Here is a 19,610-nt window from a genome sequence, read left to right as displayed (position 1 = left end):
GTAGACAGACACACTCAGCATGTACACACAAGCAAGCAAATTCATGCATGCACACATATACATGTACAAACACTCGACATAAGACACGCAAATAAAGAGAGAAACATACCAACACACACAAAACAGACAATGACTGCGAGAAATTGAGTTTTTTGTGGACTAGGGTGTAAGCCCTGGTCAAACTACAGCCACAGTCCTTTGCAGAGTTAACCACAAAAAGTCACTAAATTAACCTGTGCTTAACCTTGGGTAGCTTGGCACAAAAAGCAGTCAGACTTAACTTAGAGGCAATGTGTAAAGTGTTTATGCAGCACACAAACAGCAATAAAGTGAAAATATAGGCGAGTAGGTTAGTCCTGGTATCCTCCTAGTTCTCAGAGCACTTTCTGGCCAAATTTTGTCTAAGTCCTCAGTTTGTAACTTGGCAATCTGGGCACCTTTGTGCCCTCTTCTGGAAAGTGGAAGGAGCTTCTGGAAAGGTTATTTGAAGTTCATGGAATTTCCTGACTCCAAGCAGGCTGCAGTGACAATGCAGGTTCATTAAGTCCTTTGTGTGTAGGCAGGCACAGACTATTCAGGTGTAAGTGAGGTTGTGCTCATGTCTGACCCCCATCCTGCCAGCAGATGGCACATTCCGGCACACCTAATCCCTCTATTGGGTGACTGTCTGGGAGGAATCCACAAAGTCTAACTGTCAGTTACACCCAGTCATGTGACCCAGGCCAGGCTACAGGCACAACAGGGCACAGGGCAGGAAAATGCAAATCTTGTAAACGTGGCATGTTCAGAATTGTAATGACAAATCTCACTTTACCATTTTTTTTTTTACAGAGGTTTATATAGCGCAAACTTGTCCCGAATCGGGTATCAGAGTGCTTTACAAAGCACCAGTTGCATTACATGAGGACACATTTATTTTGGTTCGGCAAGGGGAGATTAAGTGATTTGCCTAGAATCACAGGATGTTGAGCTCCATTGCCGAGACTCGAACCCAGTTCCCCAGATTCAAGGTCGACCACCCTAGCCGTTACCACTCTACAAGGGACTTATGAGTAAATAAATATGCCACTTAGGTATATACTCATCAAACTCTGTTTACGGGAGTGTGCAAAAGCACTTTAACACTGGTTAACAGTGGTAAAGTGCACAGAGTCCAAAGGCCAACAAAAAATAAATCTAAAAAACTGTAGGTAAGTAGGCAATACGTTTGGGGGAAGACTCCTCTAAGGCTGACAGATCTAACAATCGCACACAAATAGAAGTGTGCCTTCACAAGCCATACACACATTGAGACCGGTACAAACATCAGTGGATAGGAACATAGATAAACAAACAAAACAAAAACAGGCACACATGTAGATAAACAGAGGTGTAAATGCACATTTACATATGCAGACATACAGGTACTCAAACATAGGCTTGCTCCAACAACCTACTCACTGGCACTACTGAGGGCATTGCAGGTGTGGCTTTTCATCAGCAAGATGCAGTCCAGGTTTTGAGACTACAAGGTCCATGACATTGTGCTGTGTGACCATGGGTAACCAGAAACAGGGACCATGCGATATGCTTCTGGGTGCCAGGGAAGTCTGGGCAAGTGCTTGGGACTAGGAGCATGGATCACATGGGTGAGCAGTTTGGAGATTTGAAAATGGTAATGCTGTATGAGGAATTTTAGTAAACAAAGGGATAATTGATGGGGTAAAAGGTATGAGCATTGATGAATGAGGGACATTATATTATGTTGTTAGCTCTGAGGAAATTAAAAGCAGAGAGGGTATGTCTTTAAAGTTGTAAAGGGTCAATGATGCCTGTATTGGTGTCTCATTTAGCTGACGAGAACCATTGAAGGCCCATGGTGAATCTTTAGGATCAGTGGGGCTGGCAGTGCAGACAGTGATCAATTACCTGCAACTGCACAGATGCATTCTACCTCCTTAATCACGGAACAGGAAATCTATAGGACCCAACCTGTCCTGATATCTACAGAAGATGCTGACTTAAGTGCAAGACATACATTTTGAGATCTGACAGATACATTGCCAGTTATGAAATCTGACATGCTTTGTCCTGAAGAGACTCACAGACTGTTTACATCTTAGAGTCAGAACATCAACATCAATAGGTCTGGCTAACCAACTTGAAGCACAAATTAACTCTTAAAGATTGTTTATTTTACACTCCTTTTGGAGTCGTAGGGCCAGTTGTACAAATGGTTTTTGTACAGTTGCAAATCCCCCACTTCAGTAAAAAGAGAACAGGGTTTGTCACCACAAAATACCATTTTACATATGTTCAAAACCTATCGTCCAGTTCAGAAAAGATTTTCCAAATTGCACAAAAGTTGTAGAAATTAATGCAACTCACATTTTGGAAGGGGCACGTAAGGGGAGTCTCTTTCAAACAGTGAATCTGTAAGCTATGTGTCTATGGTTTGCAGGGGAGTCTCTTCCAAACAGTGATTCTGTATCAATGGTTTGAGCCAGTAATTATGGGTGCACCCATTGATCAGTTACCAACTTCCAAGTTGGAGTAGTAACTGATCCTTTCCCCTCTGGGATTCAGGATGACAACTTAAAAAAAACAGGTTTCCATTCAGGATGAGAACTTTAAAAAATAAAAACTGGTTTCCATTTTGAAATACAAAGACAGGAAAGGTGGCATGCTGTCCCTTGCAGGCCATCATGCCTGTCACTGAAGTCAATCACAGGCGGTCGCAAACTAAGACCTACCCAGTGATAATTAATTAGCAGTGTTGTTCTGCAATTCCTTCTTTTATGAATCGACCGATTGATAACTAGGTTGGTTCACAAAAAAAAAAAATACTGGCTGAACAATTTGGTGCGCAATTTACAACTTCTTTTTGTGACGAGGATGTAAGTAGATCAGTCCCAATATTTCCCTATTACTTACCGGTAATCTTCATTACTCCTGATCCCGTTGTCCTCAACCCATTTATTAAAAAATTAGATAATACTATCTCATGACAGAAAAAAGAACAAAGGAATACTGACCCTACCCCACAATCTCCCCCCTGAGAGTTCAAAAGAGTACCTATCCCAGCATTCCTCCTGAAAATACCAAGCCACAGATGAAGACCAGCAAGCCCGGGAGGGAGGAAAGTAATGAAAGGGACGAGGACAACGAGACCAGGAGTAATGAAGATTACCGGTAAGTAATAGGCCATTACCTCCCAGGTCCCTCATGTCCTTGTCCTAGTCATAAAAAAATGAGAATACCCAAGCAACCATAGGCATTCATGAACAACAAACCACACGGAATAAACAGACAGTAAACCAAGTGATTTATTGAAAGACACAGGTTAGAATTCAGGAGCACACAGCCCACAGAATCCCCAAACCAAAATTAGCATCACCCCCCAACAAATTGTGGATCCGATAATGCCTCACAAAAGTGTTAGAGGAAGCCCAAGTAGCAGCCCGACAGATCTTGGATAAGGACACCCCACGAACCTCCACCCAGGAAGACTCCACCCATGGATAGAACAACCTTGAACACCCACCGGAGGAGGGGCACCCGAAAGAGAGTAAGCTAACATAATTACCTGCTTGAGCCAGCTACCAGTGGAAGAAGAAGCCTTTTGAGGCCACCCCAAAGAAGACAAACAGAGAATCAGACTTCCGAAAAGAAGCACTACGATCTAGACAGATACTTAAAGCCCTCCACACATCCAGCAAAGACCAAGGAAGATCATCCGCAGAACCCCTGAGCAGCGGTAAAAGCAGGCAACATCAACACGATGGAACTGAGAAGAAACATTGGGGAAAAGGGCCGAATCCAACCGGAGTACCACCCCATCATCTGAAGAAGACAAAAACGGCTCCCAAGCCATCAGAGCCTCCAACTCTCCAACGCGCCAAGCCGAAGTAATGGCCACCAGAAAGACCACCTTCAATGTCAGAAACTTGACGTCCACCACAGTCAAAGGCTCAAATGGAGAAGCCACAAGAGCCCACAACACCAGTGGCAGGTCCCAAAAAGGAAAAGAAGGACACATTACAGGGTGGGACAACAAGACATTTTGCAACAAGTGACAGACCAAATCCTCTGCATCCAATAAATTACCCCAAGGGGAACGAAAACCCTTAATCACGGCCCATTGAGACCGCAAAGTGGAAACCGCCAGATGTTTCTCAAAGCCTTCCAAGACAGACTGAAGCACCTCAGGCAAAGAACAATCCAAAGGGGACAAACTCAGAACCCTGCACCAGTGCTGGAAATTCCCAATATGACGCCCATAGGATTTCAAAGTTGAAGGCCTACTCGATTGCTGCAGAGCCAGGGTTAAATGTTCAAGGAAACCCTAACGTCGCCCTCTTAACTTGCACACTGACAGCCGTAGCCATGGGTGAGACAACATCGGAGACGACTGTAGAGGGAACGGAGAGCAAAGGAGAAACCAGGGACCCTGCACAGACAACAACCTCAGATTGCGGAACCAAGACCAGCGAGGCCAGAACGGAACCACCACCACTACCACCCGGGACTCCCTACAAAGGCGAGCCAAAAACCAGGGGATCAGAGCCAGAGGAGGAAAGGCATACAGGAGGCAGGAAAGCCAAGGCATGGACAGAGCATCCACCCCCCAAGCCCATTCCTGCCGAACCCGGGAGCAGAACAGGGGTGCTGTGAGCAAAAAGGTTGATATAAGGAATACAAAACCTCCTGCACACTAGTCGAAAGGCCACTGGAGTCAGAGACAACTTCTGGGAGACAGGGAAAAATCTGCTGAGGGCATCTGCCACACTATTGTCCAGCCCCCAAATGTTAACAGCCAAGAGAGACAACAGATGCCCCTCCACCCAACAAAACAAAGGAATCAAGACAGCATTCAGAGACTTGGACCTGGAACCCCCTTAATGGTTCAGGTAAGCCACCGACACCATGTTGTCCGAACGGACCACCACATTGCGACCCAACTACCCGTTGTGGAACCCCATCACAGTTTGGGACACCACAGTCAACTCCCTCCAGTTCGAGGAACGCTGCTCTTCCAGAAGGGACCAACGACTCTGAAGAGGCCCGGAATCTAGAGTCACCCCCCATCCGAAGGCACTGGCATCCATCGATATAATCACCCAAATGAGAGAACTGCAATGTCAGGCCCTGAGAAAGATGCTCCAACACCTTCCACCAGTGCAGAGCAGAGAGGAGGGACAGAGACCCCGGAACCTGTAGAACCAGATTGCGGGACAAAGGATTCCAACGATCCAACAGATACAACCATAGAGGCCTGAGATGAAAATGAGCCTATGCCACTGTAAATACAGTCACCGCCATGAGACCCAGAAGCTGTAACCACAGACGGACTGAAAAGGAGCCCCCGCCAAGAATCTTCAAGCTAGGGAACACAAGGTTACTGCCCGAGAAACAGGTATGAACACCCTGATCAGATCGGTGCGAAAGCGAGCTCCGATGAAAACCAAGTCCTGCGAGGGCTCCATCTGACACTTGGGAAGATTCTGAAGAAAACCATGATCTCGCAATACTGAATAAACCACTTCCTGATTATTAAAAATGAGGTTTCTGGTTGGCTAGGGCATGCGCCTCAGCCAGGCAGAACCCACCAATCTAGTCAGGGCAATGGAGGTACACGCTGAACATAATCCCTGCTCACCCCTTTGGAAGCTTGGCAGAGCAGGCAGGCTTATCGCAGACAATGTGTAAAGCGTTTGCGCAACACACTCACACAGCAGCTACACACTAAGCACACCACTAAAGAAACTCCACAAAAGGTTATATAAAAATAGCCTTTGTATTATCCATAAAAACATATAAGAACATAATCACATAGATTACACTGTGCAAACAGGCACTCGCCATGACTTCACAGAGATTACAGCAATCAATGTGGCCAATCAGGCCACTGTCATAAACATTACAGTTAGGGACCAGTAGCTACTGATATGATTCCCCCTTTAGCACAAAGCATTAGGCGTAGACATCATCAGCAGTGCATCATAGGAAAACATTTGCGGAGTGCACACATTATAAATGCCTCAGGAATTAGGCATAAACACAATTCCGGCATTTAGCATAGCACATCCTCAGTAGTACACCCCAGTAAACACATGTAGTAGTGCACATATCATAAACACATCATGCCCCTCTTAGGCATATGCAGGTCACCTTTACTGAACATATAGGGTGCAGCCCAGACCATGGAACCCCAACTACATGAGACCATTGGGGCCTATGGGGCAGTAGTTCACTTTGCCCTGGTAATAAACCAACACTCAGGGCCTTGCACCCCCAACCTCATTTCCACCATCCTCCGTCGATAGGGCACCTTACTCCTGTGCCGCTATTTAGGAAATGCAGAGCTCTTGGGGAAATCCTGTCTCCTTTGCAACCTAAGGGCCTCCGACGAGGGCTCACCCCGAGCTTCTCAAAACAACAATGTCCCTGATATCTGTAACATCAGTAGGGGAGGGACCTGCTCTGCCCTCATTGGCCAGGGACCTCCCTATACCCAAGGGACTGGCCCCACAAGTGTGCAGCCCCAGGGCTTACCGCAGCAAAGCACAGCCCCACTCACTACTTCCTGGGGCTGAGCTGGTTAGGATACGGCCGTCTGCAGCAGTCACTTAATAAAGGGCCCGGTGTTCCCGGTGGGAGGTGGCCAATGGCGGTGTTACGGTCTGGCCCTCCCGGACCGGGTAGACAAGGGGCGCCGTCTCCGTTGCTGTCGGGAGTGCATTCCTGCCCAGCACTATGCTCAGGCAACTCGCTGGTCTCTACTCTTTCCAACGGGAGACCCGCCCACAGTCAGGCATCCTGTGCCTGACTTCTGGTGGCTTCTTGCGGCCACAGAATGTGGAGCGAAGTCTCTGAAACTTTCTTCTCGGTCCCGACTCCTCTTGGGTGCGATTGCACTCATCTGCGCCTGCCGTACTTTTAGAGAGTGAGCCCCAGTCTCGGTTTCTGACAGAAAATTCAGCCCCTATTACGCACTGCTGTCAGGTAGGTACAGCTCTCACCACGTGCTGCTTTAAATCCCTCCGGGCAGGCCACAAAGCCCTGGGGATCAGTGGGACACTAAGTAGGAAGCAGTCCCAGGCCATACGGCAAAGTCCAGATGGCGGTTCACTGGTAGTCTAGCAGTCCTCCGGGACAGCATACAGGATCAGCAACATCTGGTCCCAAGTTCAAGCAAGCTTAACTAACCTGGAGTCACAGCCCCAGTACTTAGAGTGCATATGTCTTTGTTCTCCCAGGGATGTGGCCCAGGGTTCTGAGCTCAGTCTAAACCAGTTCTGGAGGCACTTTGCAAGGGCACAACAACCTCCATTGTCAGTGTCAACCTTGGCCCAAGACACACTACAGGGGGCGGGGTCATCATTGTGGAAGGCAGGCACAGCCCTATTCAGGTGCAGCTGCCACTCCTCCCACCACTTCAAATGCAGATTAGGCGTATTCAGCATAGTGCTGAATCATCCAGACTCTCTGAAGCCACTGCACATCCCCAGCCCCTATCACTCCAAAGCCAGACAGTCAATGCACATCCTAGCACAGGACCAAAGACACATAGCACACAGAAATACCTACTTCTAAAAGTGGCATTTATAAAATATTAATAATAAATCCGCTAACACCAATACACAGCCTTTATCACGACTATTCCAAACATGCCAAACTTGATCACGCTACCCCTCTCATGTCAGGAATTACCACTGAAGCACATATCAGGGAATCCCCAAAGATTTCCTCTGAGAGGGCAGCCTCACAGCAGTGAGAAACCAAATAGGCTGTTTGTCACTACTAGAACAAGCCACACAGTTAACACACATGTCCTACCTTTTACCTACACCACACCCTGCCCATAGGGTTAGCAAGGGGCTAGGGGTGACTGATACGTAGCAAATGGGAAACACAGGCATGGTAACCACTTTATGTGCCACATCACAGCAGCAGTAAACTGCGTGCACAGGCCCCGCATTGGAAGAGGCCTGAGACAGGTTTGAAAGTCTACTTTGGTGGGTGGCGCAAGCAGCGCTGCAAGCCCACCAGTAGCATTTAATTTATTGTCCCTGGGCATATGAGATACCACTGTACAAGGGACTGATAGATAAATTAAATATGCCAAACAGGTGTAGAACAGTCTTACCAAGTTTACCATACAGAGCACATGCACTTTAGCACGGAACAGCAGTGATAAAGTGCCCAGAGTCATAAAACCACCAACAACAGGTCAGAAACAATAAAGGAGGAAGGCAAAAAGTTCTGGGATGACCCTGCAAAAAGGGCCAAGTCCAACACTGATACACGAACAACTGCTCCCAAAAGGGAGCATGGATCAACCAATGAGGATGCCCCGAAGATGTAAGCAAGACACCTGCGGTGCCACCACCTTGGTGAATACCTGCGGGGCAGACCTCAGGCCGAATGGCAGGACCTGGAACTGGCAATAACGCTCCCAAAGGCAAAACCTCAAGCACTGACGAAAGCTCAGGTGAACCGGGACATGGTAGTAAGCATCCTGGGGGTGCGCAAGAAGTGACCCGGGAGCAACAACAGAATCACCCATTTCAGAGTCTCCATGCAGAAGGGCAGATGGAGCACAAACTTGTTAAGAGGCTTCAAATCGAGGAACAAACGGAAACCCCTGTCACCTTGGGAACCAGAAATATCAGAGAGTAAAACCCCTTCCCAACCTCCAGAGGAGGAACTTCCTGAATCACCCCCTTCTTCAAGAGGGCCTTAACCCGAGAGATAACTCAGACCGCCTGATCAGACAGGATGGCTAGGGAGTCGGACGAATTCCAGAATTCTGAGGAGGCTCAGAAAAGTCGATGCGGTACCCCTGACAAACAATGTCCAGAACCCACACATCGGAAGAATACTGCAGCCAAGAAGGGAGAGAGAACAGCAGCCGTCCTCCTACCAACAGTTCTGGAGCCCCTGCCATATAGTCAGGATGAGGTTATGGTGGGGGAGATTTAGCTTTTTGATCCCGACCCCTACCTGAAGAAAACCTCTCCAGACCCCTGGAAAACTGCAGACGAGAAGGAGGTTGAAAGAAAGACTTAGGTTTGGAAAAAGGAGTCGCAGCAGAGGGCTGCTTAAATGAAGAAGAGTGCTATTTCTCCTTAAACAGTTTATGCAATTTGCCCTCCAACACCTCCCCAAACATCATGGTCCCCTGAAAAGGCAAGCGTAAGGTGCAAGCCTTCTGAGCCGAATCATACAGTCCTTTAACACCAGATTCCGTCGGGCCGCTACCGCTGCTCCACTGGAAAGGGCTGACGACTTCACCACGTCAAAAGACACATCAGATAGGAACTCCACCTGCTGCTCAATGTGCTCCAACAACCCAGAACAGTCAGATGTATCATCCATGGACTGATAGTGAGCCTTGATATCAGAGATCAGAGACTGAGCGACGTAAGTACCATAAATGCCAGCCCTCAGAGCCAGATGAGATCCAGAGTACACCCTCCGAAGGGAAGCATCCACCTTTTTGTCAACAGAATCTTTAATAACCGCATCCTCAGCCAAGGATGTCTGACCCACAAGACTAGCTAGCCACAAAGGAGTCAATCAGGATAGAGTCAGCAAATTCCTTAGACATATGCTGAAGCGGGTAAAGCGTAGCCAAGAACCTGGGAAGCAGGATACGATCAGGATCCTTCCACTCGTGCTTCAGCACTTCACGGATGTAGGGATGGGACAGGTACATCAACCGTGGCTGAACTTTGAAATTGCCTCAACAACAAGCCACAAGAGGTGCTGGGTGCTTTATCATCTGGAAAACCCATGTTGGATTTGACATGCATAAGCAAATCAGGCAAACGATCATGGTCAATGTATCCACCTTTATGCTCAACACCCCCCATCCAATCCTCCTCAGAATCAGAAGAAAAAAAGAAATGTACAGGAAGAGAGCCCTTAGAATGACCCTACCCCATCTCACGCAGAGTTTCTTTAATCAACCACTTGATCCAAGAATCCTTACCCTCCCTGCTGCATTTAGACCGTGCCAGAGAAGGGAAGAAGAAGAGGCAGAGGATGAAGCAATCCACATGCCTGCTTTTCCTGGAATACTTCCCCATGACAGGGAACCAGAAGTCACCAGGCACCCCTTAACACAAGGAACCCTGGAAGAGTCTTCCACAGACACATCAACCATTCTCAACCATGTGAACCGTACCTTCAGGCAGGGAAAGAAACAGGCCAACTACGAAGGACAGGAATCCAAGATCACCACAGCAATGAAAAGTCAGCCAACAACACCCGGTTCCACAGCAGCCTCTCAATAAGGAACCAATGAGGCTCGACTTCGTTGGACTTCTGACAACAGATCCTAGATCAGGGTAAGAGAGGGAGGTATGGCTGCAGGCTGCTTGCAAAGGCTCGAAGAATGAGCAGGGCACACACTCGACAGCAGGCGGGGCACACAACCAGCCAGGTCACCGGACCTGAAATGAAAATGGCAGTAGAGTGCAAAATGCAAGAAAGAAACAACCTCTAAGAGGTACTCACCCCAGCCTAAGTACTGCCACACTGGAGACCGGCAACACAGTGCCTGACTTCTGGCCACGCCAGTCACCCAGAAGTCAGGTAAGCGACCCGGAAGTGAAGCGGCACTCTGGAACCATCACGATGCGGTGGAGACACGCCGTGCCTCCTGACGTGCCTGGCAACCTGGGAGGCGCGGACCAAACTTCCCCTGTGCACTACGACAGTGCAAGCAGGAAGAAACCCCCAACTCCTCCCAGGCCCAGCAGGGTAGGATATGAAGTGGTACAACAATCCCACTGTCCGGCAGCAGGAAAAAAACGTGAGTATAGACCCAGGAGCTTCCGAGATCCTGTCCTCGTCCTATTCTGTCGGAAGACAGAAAAAAAGAACAGGAGGAATGCTGGGCTAGGTACTCTTTTGTACTCCCAGGGGGAGGGGGTGGGGTAGGGTCAACATTCCTTCATTCTTTTTTTCTGTCATGAGATAGTATTATCTAATTTTTCAATGAATGGGACGAGGACAGGAGGGACCTGGGATGTAATTCCTCCTGGATGACATTCTTTGCACTTTTGTATTTTCTCACTTTACTTCTTTCCACTGTGCCTTGTTCTGACATTACTATGTACACATTATTAACATTTTAGATATGACTGATGTGTATGCATCAATATAATTAATCAATCAGAATATTTGAGTTATTATTTACTTGGTCCTGATGCTGATATTTGTACCAGATATAAATTAATTTCATTTTTGAGATTATTGTTTATTTACTTACCACATCAGATTCATGGAGCAGTGGTATCATGTATTAACAAATATTTAATTGTGATATTTAAATTCATCATAGGGTACCATTTGAATTGCTGTTTAAAACACCGAATTCCACGTTTTGCCTTTATTCCGTGTCTCTTGGCCTACACATTTTGGCCCTGTCTGACCTGTAGAAGTCCGTCAGGGGTGTGATAATTATCACGCTCTTCTAATTTCGAAATGTGTTCCAAATTGTGAAACTATGGACTCCTTCTGTTATGGGCTGTATTTTGCCAAAAATAATCTCTAACTCTAGACCTTGTTCCCCCCCGCCATTCCCCCCCCTCCGATTCAGCATTCCCTTTAAACTGCATGAAAAGGGACAAAATGCCAACAGTGTAAGGTCTATTATCCTTTCTTGAAACAAATCTCTTTTTAAGCTCACAATATATTCTCTTCGCTGCTTGCAGAAATTGCTGCTATTGCACTCTTCTTGTTAATAAACCTAATAAGCCTGACTGTTCTAGAACCTCTGTTTTTCGAACACAACAACTTAGTTATTATACTAAGTTATTTGGTACCAAAATCGAGTATGTCAGAGCCCAATAACCCTAGGTCACTTCTTCTGCATTTGCTATAGGCACGGCTCTTCCTCACACATACACAATAATGGCTTTACAATCTTGGACTGATTTTTGGGTGCTTTCTTGTATTGACATATCAATGACACTTTTTTATTCTATAAATCTGTCTCTCTCGCTCCCTGCTAATTCTCTCATCAGGAAATTAGATAATATTGTAGTGTAGATCATCTACCAAAATCTCTTTTCAAAGCCTGTGTTCAAGTACCCTTTAAGCAGGCCATTACTAAAAACAAATTGGTAGGAGCTCTGGAACTATAATTCCTTATGTTTTATTAATTTTTTTCAAAAGTGCTGAAACGTCTACCCTCGACTTTCTCAATTTCTGAAATCATCAGCAGCCCTAGATCTAGCTCACTCAGGCTACCTCGCTCAACATGGGACCAAGTCGGCCATCACTGCAGATTTATGCAACTGACATCAAACAGTTGTGGTTTTACTGCCTTAACCCTTTTGGGTTTGTTGGCAGCTTTTCATACTGTTGGCCATCAACAACACCTTGAAAAACTCTCCAAGATGGGTGTTGTCACATATGGCTTGGAATTCATTTCTTTTAGGCAGACATCAGACAGTAGCACTTCTTCCCTTCCATTCAGCTTTCAAAACGTTCCTGCCAGAATGCTGCAGGTCTGCTCACTAAGCCTCCACTCTATTCAGGGCTGATGTGGTAGTTCTACACCCATGCTGGTGGCAGTGACTCTGATTTTGGCAGCCCACAACCCGAAGCTCCCAAAACGTTTCAGTGTTGCATGTACACAACTCTAGAAAGACAGACGAGACACCTTTTTATAAGGACTTTTTCTGTTAAACCATCTCCAGATCACCTTGTCTCTCTTCTTGTCCCTGTTCTCAAGGTCGACCACCACGGTGTGTTCTTTGATGCCACTCTGTCTTAGATCCCACAAACTAACAACGTTGTTTCCCCTTGTTCCCTCTTCCTTGGAACTCTCAGAAAGATCACCACAGAATTGCATTTTGGGAGGCCCTCCTGTTGTAAAGGTCGATATATCATCTTGCCTGCACTATAGAAAAGCCTTCTATTTCTGCTTGTCTAACATTTTATTCAACAAGTCATCCAAAACACCACTGCACGCGTACTTAATGACTTTAGACATACTGACGATCTCTCCAGCTCACCAAGCTTCCCCAGGCTTTCAGTTAACAAGAGAATTTCGTTCAAAACACTAATACACTCATTATTAATGGCCTCTTAATTCTAAGGAGGCTGATAACAACGGATACTGGGTGGAAGTCTGGCCCAAAATGAGGAATTGCTAGGGGGATCGGACACAAAATTACAGATTCTATCAGTAATTCTTCATTTCTTAGTAGATCCTCGTGGTACAACTTGCAATGGTACAGATTTTTCCCACCGTAGAGCAACCATACTCCTGGTATTGGGAACTTCAGAGTGTGCAAAATCTGTCCCATTTAATTGGCTATTCATGAGGAGGGCCTAGGTGTAATGTATCCTGTAACACTTAAAATCCATGTTATGGCAAATCTAAAATCAACCTTTATGGTCTTTATCCACACTCTCCGTACAGCCACGTTGCTACACATTTCCAATTTTAAATATGAATGTATTAGCACCATTGCTTCTCCTGTTGTGCTGCTATGTTTCATGTCTGTAACATCCCCAATCACCCTATCTTTTTGTAAAGAATGTAAAACCTTTACCCATTAGGCTTCTTCCCTTACGGCCGACCAAAGTCTAACACCAGAACAGTTTTGGACCACAGTGTCCTTATAAAAATGAAAAAAATCAATCAATTCAGTTGGCCCTCTAATTAAATCACGGGTGTCCAACGTAGGTCCTGGAGGACTGCAAGCGACATATACTTACAAGCTATCCATGTAAGCTAAATTGAAATATAACTAAATAAATGAAACTCATTTATGTATAGCAAGGATCCAACCCTTTCGACCTACTTTGGACATTCTTGAACTGAGATCTGCACAGGCAAGCAACAGACATGTGATTCTATATTAGAAGAGAAAGCTTGGCCTCTCAGCAAAACAGTTTTGTAATTGTTGATTTAAATAGGAGAGATTTCCCACAGAGGTTTGAGCAACACTATCCCTTGATTGTTGCATCATGAAACCACAATGGCTTCTGGATTAACACAAACAGAGCAATACAACAGCATTAGCACTGCGTGCTGGCAATTTAATGCTGCTACAAGCTTGGAAGCAGTGCCAGTGCCTTGAACTGAGAACATTTCTGACCGTGCCACATACAATGTTGAAATGAGAAGCTCAGGAACACTTCGTTGCTCGTAAGTGTCGTTTAATTTATTGTAATGAAATACCCACAACCAGGTGCTCATGCCGCATACCAGGATCTCCGACAACTGAATAACGTTGTCAGAATCCTGGCATGCAACGTTCGGCACCAGATCATGGAACAATGCTTGAACAAAAACATACTACTCAATCAACATCCTCGAGCCACGCTACCGACACGAGGATGCCGGTAAGCGCATATATTACAACTTCTCCCTCCCACAAAGAACTAAACACAAAGAAAAAATTAACCAAATGCACAGAAACCATTACAGTACAACAAGGCATGAATACAATATAACAAAGCTTATAAGAAGCGATAACTTACAGCATCATGACAAAATATAGTCATTCAATTTTGTGGATAGTCTCCTACAATGAACTCCCAATTCTGACGAAGAAACACCTGCATCCGAGTTTGTAACAACAGTGCGAGCATCTACACAATGTTCCAAACTAGGATGGGTAATGGGATAATGAGTGGAAGAATTTCCAACCTCAGAAGGTAAATCATGTAATAAATGGACCCAATCAGAATCCTCTAATTCTTGACTGGATAATTTAAGTAATGAATCAGCCTGAGAATTAGAAAGATGAACCAGCGATCTTTTATTCCACCACCCTTTATGACCAAGCAAGGCTGATGCCTTACTGACACCAGTGACCTGCACAGGAGGAGAAAATCTTGAAGTTCCCTTTGGCACTTTTTGGGGATTCTTAATGAGAACCCAACTACCAACTTCTAGGTGTGATGAATTGAAAACTTTACCTTCATCATGAATACTTTTCATGAGACTCTGTTTTTGAGCAACTCTAGAAGCTACCTCACTGTTGCAAGTAAAGCTTTTGTTATGTTTGTTAACCAACCACTTTGGACACAAATTAGTATGAGCAGCTCTACCTCTTAGAAGCGAAAATGGTGACACCCCAGTGGTACAATGAGGAGAGATATTGTAAGCCCATAATTTTGCTTCAAGAAAATCTTGAGCATCCTGTTGGGAGGACAGAGCTGTTTGAATGGCATCTTTAACTAACCTGTTTGCTCTTTCAACCAAACCGTTGGACGTTGGTGAGTAAAGAGCAACTTTAAAGTGTGTAACATCACAATCATTAAGAAAAGAACTGAATTTCTGAGAAATGAAATGAGTGCCATTATCTGAAACTAAAACAGAAGGCGAACGTTCAAGAGAAAATACCTTCTTCAAATATTTTATGGCATTATGAGAACTGGGTGAGTCACAAAACATGTGATAAATCCACTTAGAGTGGTAATCAACCAACAAAATGATATATTTTAGGTTGTGTTGCAACAGATCATAAGGGCCAGAAAAATCTAAACCAACTTTGTCCCAAGGTTTGGTAGGATAAGGTACAGGATGCAGTGGAGTATTCATAACTTTCCATTTCTTATCCTATAATAAACTCTCCGGGCATGAGTCAGTAAAATATTTAACTTGTGATTCTAAGGATGGCCACCAATAGTATAACTTAATGAGTTGAGAAGTTTTTGAAATTCCTAAATGACCTTTGTGAGCAAATTTAATAATGTCATTCCTAAGAGCGGCAGGAGGAACAAAGCAATCATGTCGCCTGACTATGTTGTTAACGAAAGATAATTCAGGTGCAACCATGGCAAAAGCTTTCAACTCATTTGAAAGTTTCCTACTTTCTGGCCAACCTTTTACAATATACTGAGAAACAAATTTAAGATTATCATCTTTATGCTGTGCTTCTAGCCAAGATTCATCAGTAATATTTGGGCAAGAGGATACAGCATCAAGAGTAGCAATGACACATTCCGTATCTTCTGAATTCTCAACCTCAGAGGGATCATGAAAAGCCATGAAAGAAAGGCAATCAGCCCTAAAGTTCCTCCCTCCAGATATATGTTTAATGGAGAAGTGAAATTCTTGCAATTTAGACAGCAATCTAACTAATCTAGCCGATGCTTTGCCGATACCATTCCAAGTTAATAACTGCATCAGAGGCTTGTGATCAGTGAAAAGATCAAACTGACGACCCCAAATGTAATTCCTGAACTTTTCAATGGCCCAAACACAGGCAAGAGCCTCGCGTTCTATAGTCCTATAATGAGTTTCAGATGGTTTTAACATTCTAGAGGAGAACGCTATGGTGTGCTCTTTACCTGAAACCCATTGACCCGGAACAGCACCTAACCCAGTTAGCATCAACCATAATGAAGCATTTTGAGGAATCATGAGAAGGGTGTAAGGCAGGTGCATCCATAATAAGTTTCTTAACTTGAAAGAAAGAAGAAGAAACTTCTTTAGAACACTCAAATTGTGAACCTTTACGGAGGAGAGAGCGTAAAGGCTCCACAGTTTGTGCGTACCCTTTAACAAAGCGGGCGTAATACTCCGCTAAGCCTAAGAAAGACCGAAGTGTGTCTTTGTCTTTGGGAGGAGTAGCATGACTAATGGCTTTGACGAGAGACATTTTTGGCTTGATACCCTCAGGAGAAAGTGTATGACCCAAATATTCCAACTGCTGTGTAGCGAATTTACATTTTTCTGCCCTAATTGTCATGCCTGCCTGGTCTAACTTGCTTAGGACCGAGGATAAATTGTTCAAATGAGTCTCCCAGTCCTTAGCATAGCCCAGAATATCATCTTGATAGGCGTGTACCCCTGTAACGTTTTTAAACAAATTGTCCATTATTTTTTGAAATACACTGGCTGCAGAAGCTAAGCCGAAAGGAAACTTAAGGGACTTAAACACGCCAAATGGTGGGACAAAAGTTGTGAACTCCTGAGAATCAGCTGTCAAGGGAACCTGATGATAAGCTGAACGCAAATCAATGAGTGAAAAAAACTTGGCCCCTGTAACGCCCTGAACGTCTCAGGATCGTTTAACAGACACGACAATGAGGACGCAACCACTTGTGAAGGGTTAGTTCTTTTAATGAAGGCAAATAAAATACAAAGAACAAACAAAAGTTATAGTCACTGGAATCCTCCAGGCTAAGTACGTTACCAGCCCACAGCACGGATGGTCCTAACCGTCCTCTGCATATACGCCGATCCCGGCGTATGCCAACAGAGGGCAGAAATGAAATGGCCGACAATGCCAATCGGTAGGCTGTGAGGGGCACGAAGAGTGTTGGGGAGAATCGAGGAGTCAGGGAAACACCCAGCCGGGATCTCTACCTGAAGGGAGCAGCCGCTCAACCTCTTCCTCAGACTGCACCGGGACGCGGAGTCACCTCCTGGTGATGCGTCACCGATACCCCAATCACAAGCAAGAAGACTGAACCGAGAGCAGCCGCTCGATCGATCCTGTGGACTTCCGAGTCTGTAACGCGGCAAACACCTCCTGGTGTGCGTTACAGCTGGCAGTCCCTGTGTCTCTGGTCGGGCTGGGAGTTACGACTCCAACCAGCAAAAGCGCCACTGCGCTTGGACTCAGCCGAGTCAAAAAGCGAAGCTCAATGGTTGACCGGTAGAGCTTCCGGGTCCTTCACAGGTGACGATGGGGCAAGACACGGCCCAGGGAGTAACAACTCGACCTACCTCCGTTCTTGCCTTACTGGAGCACCACTCCGGAACACTGCTCTTCACGAAGCAGGTACGTCGGTGTAAACACAATATCCGACAGCCTTGTACCTCCCGGTTCCTCCCTTTATAGGGCGTGTTTTCCTTGAGTTATGTAACAGCTCTCCTGTTTACATAAGGGCGTGTTTCCCTTGAGTTATGTAACAGCTCTCCTGTTTACATAAGGGCGTGTTTCCCTTGAGTTATGTAACAGCTCTCCTGTTTACATAAGGGCGTGTTTCCCTTGAGTTATGTAACAGCTCTCCTGTTTACATAAGGGCGTGTTTCCCTTGAGTTATGTAACAGCTCTCCTGTTTACATAAGGGCGTGTTTCCCTTGTATGACAGGAATTCTTGACAGCCCCTCCCAGATTGGCCAGAAGTTCATGAATCTTGGGGAGGGTATGACAATCAATAAGAATGTTGTTGTTCAAAGTGCGTAAGTCCGCACATAATCTGACCTCACCGGATTTTTTGCAGACAATAACTATGGGAGAAATCCACTCAGAGGAGTCACAAGGAGCAATGACGCCATCATCACATAGTTTTTTAAGAACAGCTTTAAGTTCGTCCTTAGCACTAAGAGGCAAGGGGAGTACTTTATGCACAATAGGTTGGGCATCAGATTTATCCTAGAGCTTCTTGATGTCAGAATGGTGATCTGTAAGACATAAACAATCAGTAATGGGCTGCAAATCATTTCTAGAGCCAGCAGGACTATAGCCCTGAGGGGGATCACCAAGAGCAATTGGATTATCAGAACCTGGAATAAGGCGCAAACCCATTTTCGCCAAATCCTTCCAGCCAATGATATTACTTCCTCTAACTGCAACGTAAATCTTCGTAAAAATTGATCTTCCTAAGCATTCCAGTCTGTAATTAAAATATCCCAACATGTCTATGTCAAACTCCCCGAAAGCCTTTGGGTTGATGTCAGTTTGACATAGAGTGATTGAACCTTTACATTTATCATGAAATATAACATCCGATAAAATGGTTATAGGAGAACCAGAATCTGCCATTATGGGAATTTCCACGATACCAATGTATGCAGTTCCTAAAGGGTCTTTCACAAAGTGAGAAGTAAAAATGGAATTGCATTCAATAGAAACTACCATGTCTTGAAACTGGTCTGAACAATCATTAACGGCTCCAGAGCAATCTACACTATTGATGCTGGTGGGTCTTTTTGAGGATCTACATGAACCTTGAAAATGACCAATCTTTTTACATAGAATACATCTTTTACCGATAGCCGGGCACATGGGATAATTGCTTAGGTGCGATTTAGAACCACATCTATAGCAGAACGTATTTCCTTTCTTGAACAATTGTTTAGTAGGTTTATGTGTGGAAATAGCATTCACAGAGTTGACAACGTCTTGTGTAGGAGTCTTAAATGAGTTGAGAGCTTGATCTTGTTGAAGGACCTTAGAGGTAACGATGTATCTCTCAATACTGTTGGCGATGTCAATTGTCTCTTGGAGAGATGGTTTTCTACAACTGAGAAGGCGTTGCTGAATTTTTCTTGAGAAACAAGCAAAAACAAATTGATCGCGAATGTAAATTTCAGGGTCAGATTCAAACTCGCATGTTGAAGCTAAAACTCGCAATTGTGCAATATACTCTTACACAGATTCTTCTTCACCTTGTTTTCTTCTAAAGAAATTATGTCTCTCAAGCATAACGTTTGACTCCTGATCGTAGTGATTTACAAGTCGTGATAATGCCTCTTTATACACGTTTCAATGATCAGCATCACCAGCTTCACCAGCAGGAGTTGGGAATTTAGGTAAATTCTCAAAAACATGTTGTGCAGCAAGACCAAGACAACCATAAAGTATTGCTACCTTACGCTGAGGAGAAAATTTAACGGCATCAATAGCTACTATGTGATT

The 19,610-nt window shown here is 45.0% G+C and overlaps 1 protein-coding gene across 2 annotated transcripts in view; it reads left to right on the top strand.

The window, feature by feature from the left end:
- The window catches only part of VEGFC (vascular endothelial growth factor C), a 418,203-nt gene that overhangs the window by 379,904 nt on the left and 18,689 nt on the right, over positions 1-19,610 (top strand). The gene's annotated exons all lie outside the window — the stretch shown is intronic.

The sequence above is a fragment of the Triturus cristatus genome, chromosome 2_2, assembly GCF_964204655.1.
Source record: "Triturus cristatus chromosome 2_2, aTriCri1.1, whole genome shotgun sequence".
Lineage (NCBI taxonomy): Eukaryota > Metazoa > Chordata > Amphibia > Caudata > Salamandridae > Triturus > Triturus cristatus.
This window is presented reverse-complemented; position numbering and strand designations above follow the sequence as displayed.